Source organism: Petromyzon marinus, unplaced genomic scaffold, assembly GCF_048934315.1.
Source record: "Petromyzon marinus isolate PM22_M1 ecotype Great Lakes invasive population unplaced genomic scaffold, UKy_Petmar_22M1.pri1.0 PM_Scaffold_2, whole genome shotgun sequence".
NCBI classification, from domain to species: domain Eukaryota; kingdom Metazoa; phylum Chordata; class Hyperoartia; order Petromyzontiformes; family Petromyzontidae; genus Petromyzon; species Petromyzon marinus.
Genome location: NW_027423168.1, coordinates 4,111,337 through 4,121,304, shown reverse-complemented (window position 1 = coordinate 4,121,304; position 9,968 = coordinate 4,111,337).

Genomic DNA, 9,968 nt, shown 5'->3' with positions numbered 1-9,968 from the left:
CAGACTTGAGAGAGCACGAGGTCACCACGAGCAGAACACGTGTTAGACTGATGCAATTGGTAACCCAGTTAACTTGAGGGTGTTAGTTTATCACATATTTTGCAAGTAGTACCCTTGTGGTCTCTCATTGGACATTTTCAATATACCGTATTTATCAAACGCCATTTATTTAAAATTATATATTTGATCATCCTTAAAAATGTACAGTATTTCAGCCCCCCTCAAGGATATGTTTAGCCACTACCTATGACTCACTGTGGCGCAGTGGAGCACGTTGTGTTAGAGAACGGCCCCGTAATATGATATCAAGAACGAATTCTGGAGTAAGGAATTAAGCAGCATTGCGTTGTGCACACGTTAAATCAATGTCATTAAGACAGTGTTAATGACACGTAGTTTAACATTTACATAATTGCCATTCAGAGTCACCCTGAGTATTTGCAGTCACTCTATGCTCGGAAGAAAGTCCATTGCCCAAAATGTGCACCTGTTGCTCATGTTTCTGTTTGAAGGCAGACTTGTTGACACATGAGATGATTATAATGAGTACATTTGGTGTTATATTAAGGTGCTTACTTCTCCTGCTGCAGATTTGTAGGAAATCGTCACGAGGGCGATTCATTGATTGATATCCTCTCAAAAACAATACACATAAAGGATAAAGAATACAGCTTATTATTTAAGTGCCTCTGTGTTTTCTACCAACTTAATTTCATGTTTTACGATTATTATATTTACTAGACGATGCTCTTGAATTAAACTCACCTGATACTAAACACCAACTGCAGTATGCATGTTGTGTGTTGAACTTATTTTGCACCGTACACAGCCTGCATCGGATGTGTGGGGGAAGGACAACAAACAAAACATTATCAGATGCGCCACCATTTTCTTTATTTAAAATACATGAGGGGGAGGGGGAAAGTGTTTCTTATAATCTGGAGAATATTGATATTCTTAATCACTGTCCCCTCTAACATATGGAGCCGTCAGTTTTGCAGTGTGCAATTGACTGAAGAGAAGAATGTGAGAGGATCATTAGAAATGATGTGTGGTATCCATATATGTATTACCCAATATTTCATATCTTCAGTGTTTAACCTGAATCTATTCTCCACCTCATCCCCCCTCCAGTGTCCCCCAAACGGCTGTCTCTTTGAACTGACTTCTCAACTCACTGTCATCATGGTAGTGAAGCAGATGGTTGGCAATTTTCAGGAGGTCATCATCCCGTAAGTATCGCATGAACACATGAAAGCTGTGAAGTCTGATTACGGTGTTTCCTCGTGTAACGCGGTAGATGCGTTCCTGAAAATTTCCGCGTGAAGTAAAAACGCGCAAAGCAAGGAATTACTGAGTTAATCACATTTTCACAGTAAATTCAACCTGCAGTCATCCCATGGTGGGATAAATAACTCAGGCTAGGCTGCCGTGTTACTGTATCATTCGGCATCCTTTATCAAACTGCTCAGCCGCGCAACTCAAGACAGTCGTTCATCGTCGACTGCTCAGGAACGCATCATAATGGCCGCGTTCGGCGTTTTAACAGTGTGCATTCCACATTATAATGGACACGTTCCACGTTGTGTGAAAAGTTTTCCCAAATATAAGAACCATGTTACAATGAAAATGTGTTGTGTGAAAACGCATTCAGCGAAAACTCTGGTCGACAGCTTGTTAGCAGTGTGCACTGGTTAAGCAGTGAACACCAGTCAAGTGGACAAAGTTCACCTCGTTAGTATCATGCGATATTCCGATCAGACGCTTCGTACATAGTTTCATAATATTAGACAAGCAACTCCCATGACTGAAAGAGTGTAGTGGATTGACAACGGGCTAAATGAAAAACAGCTACTACTTAGGTTTTAGCAGTTGTTTTGTACAGCTCTCTGACATGTTTTGTGTCATACCGCATATTGTTTGGCATGTCTTGACGTTTCGCTCCACGTGCTTGGGATATTCAAATGATACAACCTGAAAACGCAGTGGAAAGCTATGAAATAGCAAACCTAGTGTTGATGAACAAATGGATATGCACGTGTGTAAGGGTGTCTCTGTGTCTGCACATGCGTACCTCCCTCCACAATTCCCCAGATGGTTCAGCAATTGGTGGGCCCAGCGTCGGGCCAAGCTAAGGCCTGAGGCTGTCTACACGCGCTGGGAGCAAGACATGGACCTACAGCCCCAGAGCCCACTTGGACTCTTTGATGAATACCTCGAGATGGGTACAATGAGCTCAGAGGATCACACTACGGAGTCAACGCGTTTTACTTTATTATAAAAAAACACACACAATTGGGTATCATTTGACTATATAGGCACGTGTGTACGGCCCCTGTGTATCTGTCGGACATTGTTGTGGGAGGGAAATTACCCACACTTCGGGTTGTTGAAGGCAGGGAGCACAGATGTAAGAGCTTAGATGTACAATACAACAATGTAATTTGCTGCACTGTCCTCTGCTGCTCACAACCCCACAACAACTGTTGCATGGTCACCCATCCAACCAATTTCCAGGCTCAGCTCTCCTTAACTTCTGGGATCTGATTAAATCTGATGCATACTGGGTGATTTGGCCATAGGCACCAATCTATGGATATACTGTAACACAATTGTCTTTGAGCATGCGCGTATGTGCATATGTACGGAGTTAAGTTTTAGAAACAATAGGAGCACATATTTACTCCTCTTGTCTGCTAACCAATGCAGCTACATTGGTCAGCTTGGGTTGACGTTTCTCCCCATAATATATATTTAAAACTCTGGTGCATCATGTCCACTGTGGTTAACTGCTGTGATTTGTTGGCATTTCAATCACAGTGCATATGCCTAAAAATGTGTGGTACGGTTAATGGAGTCCTCAATACAGGGTGTGATCTTGTCATTATAGCCACCTAGTGGTGGAAAATGCTGCAAAAGAAACCCAGGTGAACCAGAGCTGAGCATTAAAGATGGTAGTGGCTGGTCGCATCTCAGTGGCCAATTTAATGGACACGATAATTTTGTGAACAAATTATACGAAAATGTGATCATATTTTGGGGTCTCCTTTGACTAAAACACATTCAATGCATTGAAAACATGTTTTGTTTGCTTAAAGTAATCACAACATAACAGCATTAAGAGTCTATGTCTATATCCTGTTTCACTCATTATTCTATCCTTGCCCCCCTACCCATTCTCAAAATATACCCCAGTTATCCAATTCGGGTTTGTCACTCTCTTTGTGGCATCATTTCCACTTGCGCCATTGCTCGCACTGCTCAACAACATCATTGAAGTGCGGGTCGACGCGTGGAAGCTCGTAACAAAGATGAGGAGGCCTGTGGTTTCGCGAGCAAGAGGAATTGGAGCCTGGGCCGACATTCTGAGTATCGTTGCCACCCTCTCCGTAATCACCAATGTAAGTCGCCAGATTGTCCGCTCGCTTTCTCGCTCAATATCCCATCTTATGAGTGACATAACATGTCATGTTAGCCGTGTGGGTTCTTTTTACCATACTTCACCATTCTGGTCATGGCAGGTTTGAGAAGAGGTGTAGTGGGGGACTAGGAGCGGTTCGGGTATCACTCGTCACTGATGTTAGTCGTAGCTGGAAGTCAATTGCATGTGTGCTGAATTCAAAGTGCAGTGCACGAATCACTGCACCACCGCTCCTATCCACTCTCTCCCAAAATCGCAAAAGGTAAAGCCTTGCAATTGCTTGCTCATGTCACTGCTGGCAGAAGGGCCTCAACTAAAGGTAGCTCTCGAGAACCCCTCTACACGGTATTTGGCCTACTCTTCCATGATAACCAGACATGTTGTAAGATGTGGAATTACCTGTGCTAAAACAGTGATGAACCCATTTATATTGCGAATTGGACAGAGGTGGGGGAGATTTAAGAAAATGATCCATTGCTTCAACTGTTGTGTCAGGAGACTGAACTGACGACTGCCAGATTGCAAGTCCTTATATGCTAACCATTACACTCTGGCAGCAACCCCCCAAATTGTATTTGTGAAAATGAATGTAATTGTCAAGGTGAGATGTTCAGAAGCCTTGGTAAAATCATTGCATGCTAAGTGACTGCTATCGCTGTGCCTCCGTATGCTTATTCCACAGTCATGCATCTTGGCGTTCACAACGGACATCATCCCACGCCTGGTGTATTATTATGGATACTCAGCAGAGTATGGAACAGGTTCGCCTACAATGCATGGGTACACGGAGGACAGCCTTTCAATTTTCAAGATCAGCGACTTCAAGGAGCAAAATCATCCCAACATCCTGCCAGCCTGGTTTGATCCGGCAATACACACAACCTGCAGGTTTGTGCCATTCAGTGTCATGCCCAGCTATCGGGGGTGCCGTCCCTGCGAATGTGATGCACTGATCTCTGGGTGTGTTGTCCAGGTAGATGCGACATCCTTCTGGGTGTGGCGTCCTCCTGGCTCCGCCCCTTCCTGATTAGGCTCGTTCTCTTCCTCTTTTCACTCCGTGACTTTCCTTTTAAGACCCACACTTCCCCTAGGCCCCACCTCTGTTTAGGCCCTGCCCCTTACCCTGGACACAGGGTTTGGCTTAGTTGGGTAGTAAGGGGTTGTGGTAGGGTTGGGGGAGGAGTGTGCGTGGTGGGCGGGGACAGTAAAGGGGGTGGGGGAGGGGGAATTGGAGGGGGGGAGCAGTGGGTACGGGTGGGATGGCTTCACAACCAAAGTCCCACTCAGAGAAGTATAATAATAGATTGATATAAATTCTAGCTCATTCTTACCTTGCTAAAGAGTAATGTTATTTATTTATCTATCAATCCACGACTGCTTAATTGAGTCTCAAGATCCCTTTGCAGGAAGACTGCGCATTGGGATTCCAGTTTAAGTTGGTTTTATGCATGTGGGATGCAATAAGAGGTGCTGGAGAACCCATGATAATGAAATTAAGCTTAAAGGTCCACACAGACATGAAACCACTTGCTCTACAGCCATCTTCTGGTCACCTCACAGCACAGTTAGTTAAGAAATTGATGCGATCTAACAACCCTTTTCTCTAACGTTTTTGAATTGCTGACATACACAACTATAATCAATATAACCATATTGATCGATGTTTAATATAACCTTCCTTGACTATGACCAAATCACCACGAATGCAGCTGATCTTAGATTCCGGAAGTCAAGCAGGCTTGAGCCTTGTTCGTGCTTAGATTTATGATCACCATGCACAATGCAGGTGCAGTAGGCGACTGTGGAGCTAGGTTGTCAGCAGTGGGTAGTTCAGCAAAATTAACAGTTGTGCTATATTGCTCTCCCATTATCTTTAATCCCTGCCTTCACCAACCTGGCACGGACCAGCGTGAACCATGGTCAAAAGAGCCCCCACAAGCTGCACGTTGTGGGAAGGCCCTCTTTCAGAAGCGGATTTTTTAAAGGGCTGTGAACGCATATACCGTTTGTGCACAACCAAACTTGTTCAATTTAGCGCCAACTCTACTTTCGAGGCACTTTGCTCAATATAGCCCATGCGTGCTTGTGGTTGTACGTGTGTAGGTATCCTGGTTATCGCTACCCACCGGATCATCCCCAAGCCTACTCCGTCACCAAGCAGTACTGGCAAGTACTGACGGCAAAGCTGGCCTTTGTCATTGCCATGCAGGTACACATCAACATGCACACACACATTCATAAACCCATTGAAAGATAAAGGTACAGCCCTCCAATTACTTGCTCATGTCACTGATGGCAAAAGGGCTCCTGCTATAAGGAGCTCAAGAGAGACCCTTAAGATGTATTTTAACTGCTCTTCCACACTTGTCAGACGTCTTGGGAAGATGTGGGAGTTCCCACACTGGACAGCACCAAACTCAGTCGACCAATTGACTGGATGTATTCCATTTACACTGCTAGGTGGATAGAGGCAGTGGAATGTAAAAAAAAACTTTCACCATTGTTTACACTGCCACGACCAAAGATCAATTCACACCCGTGACCTCTGGATTGCAAGTCTAGTGTGCAAAGCCTTACACTACTGCACCATCGTATAGACTCATCTGTGAGCAGTTGTTAAGGTCAGCAGAGCAAACCGTGATCATTGTCAATGGGTCATTACAGATAATGTCAGTAATGCTGTTACACCTCACAATTGCACAGTATTTCTGAGATCACAAATAATAGTGGTAATACAATACTCACTTTCATCATGCAGCAGACGATTCATGTTGTTGATGCAATTTGTCACACATAAGCATGTGTGCGTGTGGGTGGGAAGGGGAGCGGCTGCGTTGTTGTTTGTGAACTGCGCTACCAATCCTGTGTGACCGGAGTACTATTTCTGGCCACAGCCAACAACAGTGGAAAATATTAGAACCAGTGTTGAGCTTCCCTTAAGTTGATTCTGTCTTAAAATGAGTACTTGATGAAGTGTGTGAAAATCATCACTGGCGAGATAAAGGTGCACACCACCCCCGCAGGCACTGTGCCACCCTTCATAGATGCACTTGTCTCAGTCTGTGAAAGGCTACACAGGGAATCTTTGTAGTGGTGACATGGCCGAGTGTGTTTGCTGATTGTTGCGGTAATTTGCGGCTGCCCAGGTGAATACGGTGGGTGCATTAACTGCACATCATAAATGTTGCCTGCTGCATAGTGAACGTAAAAAACCCATTAAATAATAAAAAAGTGCCTCGGTATAATTTGCCAAATGTTCAAAAATTACTCAAATGACTTAATTTAATTTGGGAAAAACGACGTAACAATATAATATCCCTAGGCTGCAGGTCCCCGGAATAGTTGACCTGAGATGTAAAGCACTTTGAGATGCTGCCATATTATATTTAGTAAGCACCCTTTACATGCATATCCTGAAACTGAAAATCCTTTACCTGTGTGTGGACGTGTGCAGCACGTGGTGTTACTCACGAAGGCCTGCATTGCATACATCATCCCGGACACGCCATCCCATGTGCGCGCCTGCATGCGCCGCGAGCGCTTCGTCGTACAGACGATTCTGCAGCAGGCAGAGCTGGGCCGTCTCCGTAACACCCTCCTCACCGATGCCCCCAGCTCACCGCCATCGCCTCAATTCCACGTTGAGGATGAGCAGGCAGAGATGGGCCTGCTTCGCTGCTCGCTGCATAAGGAGTCTCCTGGCGTATCGCACCCACCCCAGCGGTGCCACATGGAGAATGAGCAGGCAGAGAAGACTGGTGACGACTCACTGCTGAAGGGATCCGAGGAGGAATCAAGCAGCGAGGATTCGTCAACTGTCTTCTACAGCATATAAATCTACTCTGACTTTTAAAGGAGGCTGCTATCCTAACTCTGATTGCACGTGGACAAGGACATTGCTGTCGAGGACTATCTGTATATATATTAATAAATAGTTTATGATTCAACATGTCTCAATCATCTCATGTCTTTTCATACGAATCACGATGTGAATGAGGAAAACTAGAAATTATTGTTATTTTGTATATATTTTTAATTTTGGTTTAACACGTAGGCTTTCGGGCCCAATATCATCCATAGAGGTGTTTTTTGGGTTAGATCGCGTACATATTTAAACGTGTCGTTAAAACCCGCCACCACTCGACACAGCCAACTAGTAAGGGTTGTCACGGAAACAGAACAAGCCAATTCGTCACTGGTACTTTGGAGAGCCAAGCCACAACATTTACAATCGGAGTACGACGTTTTGCCAGTAATTACAACTAGCTTCATCAGGCGACAGCCAGATTTGTGACACTCTCGCGCAAAGTGGGGGGGGGGGGGGGGAGATTACCGAGTCAACGTAAATTATGCATGTGCATTATGAGAGCCCTTTGATCTTGTCCTTCCTGTCTATTGTGTATTAAAATAGCCGTACCAATGGTAATCCCTATTGAAGTATGCTGCCCTTTATAGGCATGCATTTAAATAATGTATTATTTGTTGGCACCCGTGTTCAGCAGTAACAGAGCACACGTGCCAACAAGGACACTCAGTTGATTTTAATGTTGAAGTTCTGTGCAAAACTAGCTACTGCTGGCCAAGAATAATTCGAGAATCTATCGAAATTGAAAGAAAAATTTACAGTTCGGATAGCTATCGCCTTTGTGCTGTGTGGAAGCGACTCATCAAATAGTACATTAGATGAAACTCCGAGTACCCACTCAGGAGGTTTAGTGGTAAAGCAGTGGAGGAAAAAAAAGCAAATTTTTAAATTTGCCCTTGTTGAATGATAGAGTCGATACACACAGCAAGCGAGATTAAGAAAGCGCATCGGAAGAAATAACGGAGTTGAGAGAGAGAAGACAATTGCCTGCTGGAAAAGGAAAGGCATTCCTACCGAGGGAGACAAGTTGACAAAGATTTTGATCATGGGAACCGGTGACGTGGCTCGATCTTCCCTATGTGCGCAACACGCTACCGAAAGAAAACAGAAAATCCAATTCAAAGGCTAAAATAAGCTCCATTTTTTGTATAATAGCCCGATAAACAATAACCCCATATATAGACTGAGGAAGAAAGGGAAGAGCCTGAACAAAGGGGAGGAGATTACGACGGAGATGGGTTGGAGGTGGAGAGAAGGGGAGAGGGGAGGCCGTAAAGGTGGCTGCACATTCAAGGAAAGCGGCATAGAAAGAGTTGAACGGGGACATGGAGACAACAGACAAAGGGTGGAGAAAGAGGAAGAGAGGATCTTTCAGTGCTCCCTACAGGAAACCCACAAAACTGAATTTCCTAAACTCGTGTCGCCTCCGTGACAGCAGCACCACCAACGCCAAAGACTCACGCTCCCCTAATCGATAATACTATCTCCATTGCCGACCAGCCACGAGATGGCTGCTCTCAACACCTCGGTCGTGGTGTATGCAACAAAAGACTTCCGGCTGGTGAGCAACCGGCCATTGCGAGGGTTGGAAATAAACTGAAGCACGGGGCGACTCCCACAACCTTCGGGTATTTCCCAACTGGATGACGTCTTGGGATGAAGCCAGAAGTAAGCCAAATCCACACTCAATAAATGGGACAAAAATCTCAGAGAAGCCTCCAGAAATGTCACAGGAGGCTCGGGTGTGAGAAACCAGACTCCATGTGGGGTCCTCCAAACCTTTGCCCTCCAGTTCATCAACATTTGTAAAAGCAGGACGTCTCAAAGGTACGTAGCATGGGTGAGGGACGATGTTGAGAACCACGTTCCGAGATTAGGCGCTTTGACAGGTTGGGGTCCGAGTAAACTTTTAATGGAGCTCACCCTACGACATTACGGATAGAAGGATAGTATGCCGGCACAATCCGGACACCCTGCTACACCGAAACACTCTGCTGCATAAAACTCCCTGGTACAGCTAAACACTGGCACGATTACGCTCAAATACACACAAACTCTCGCTCGGCCAGTTGGTACACAGGTTAAAAGTTGTGGGGGACGCGGGCCCCCGGCTCCCCCCGCGGGGGAGGGCTGATCTCGGGAGGGCTGCGGGCTCCGGACTCCTCGGTCGAGTGAGAGCAGCCGCTACTCGACTCCTCGCTCGCGGTGAGAGGGCTGCCGCTCTCCGGCTCCTCTCCTCGCGCCGCAGCCCCTCGGGTCCGCAGGTCCTGTTTGTGGGGCATAGCTCGGGGCTGGCACGTGGCTGCCTGGAATCAATCCGTCGCTTCTCAGCCACTCAAACGCGACGTCTCCGCTCACACAACCCCGCGCCCCACTCACACGAACTGAACGGGGGGTCAGGGGTCAGAGCGAATGACGTCCTTCGCACACGCATTGCCGCCGAGGGCGGGCAATGGAGATTGTTTAAAGGGCTGCGGGGCGGGGATTTTTTTAGAGCGACACATCAATCGCACGCGCGGGACGGGGGGGTCGGGGGTCAGAGGGCAGAGACGTCACTCGTACACGCGTAGCCGATTGGGGGGTTGTATTGGAGTTTATTTAAAGGGCTGGAGGGGCGGATATTCGGGATTGGTGTTAGCCCGCACGCAGCAGGGCGGGAGTCCGGGGTCACAGGACGAAGCG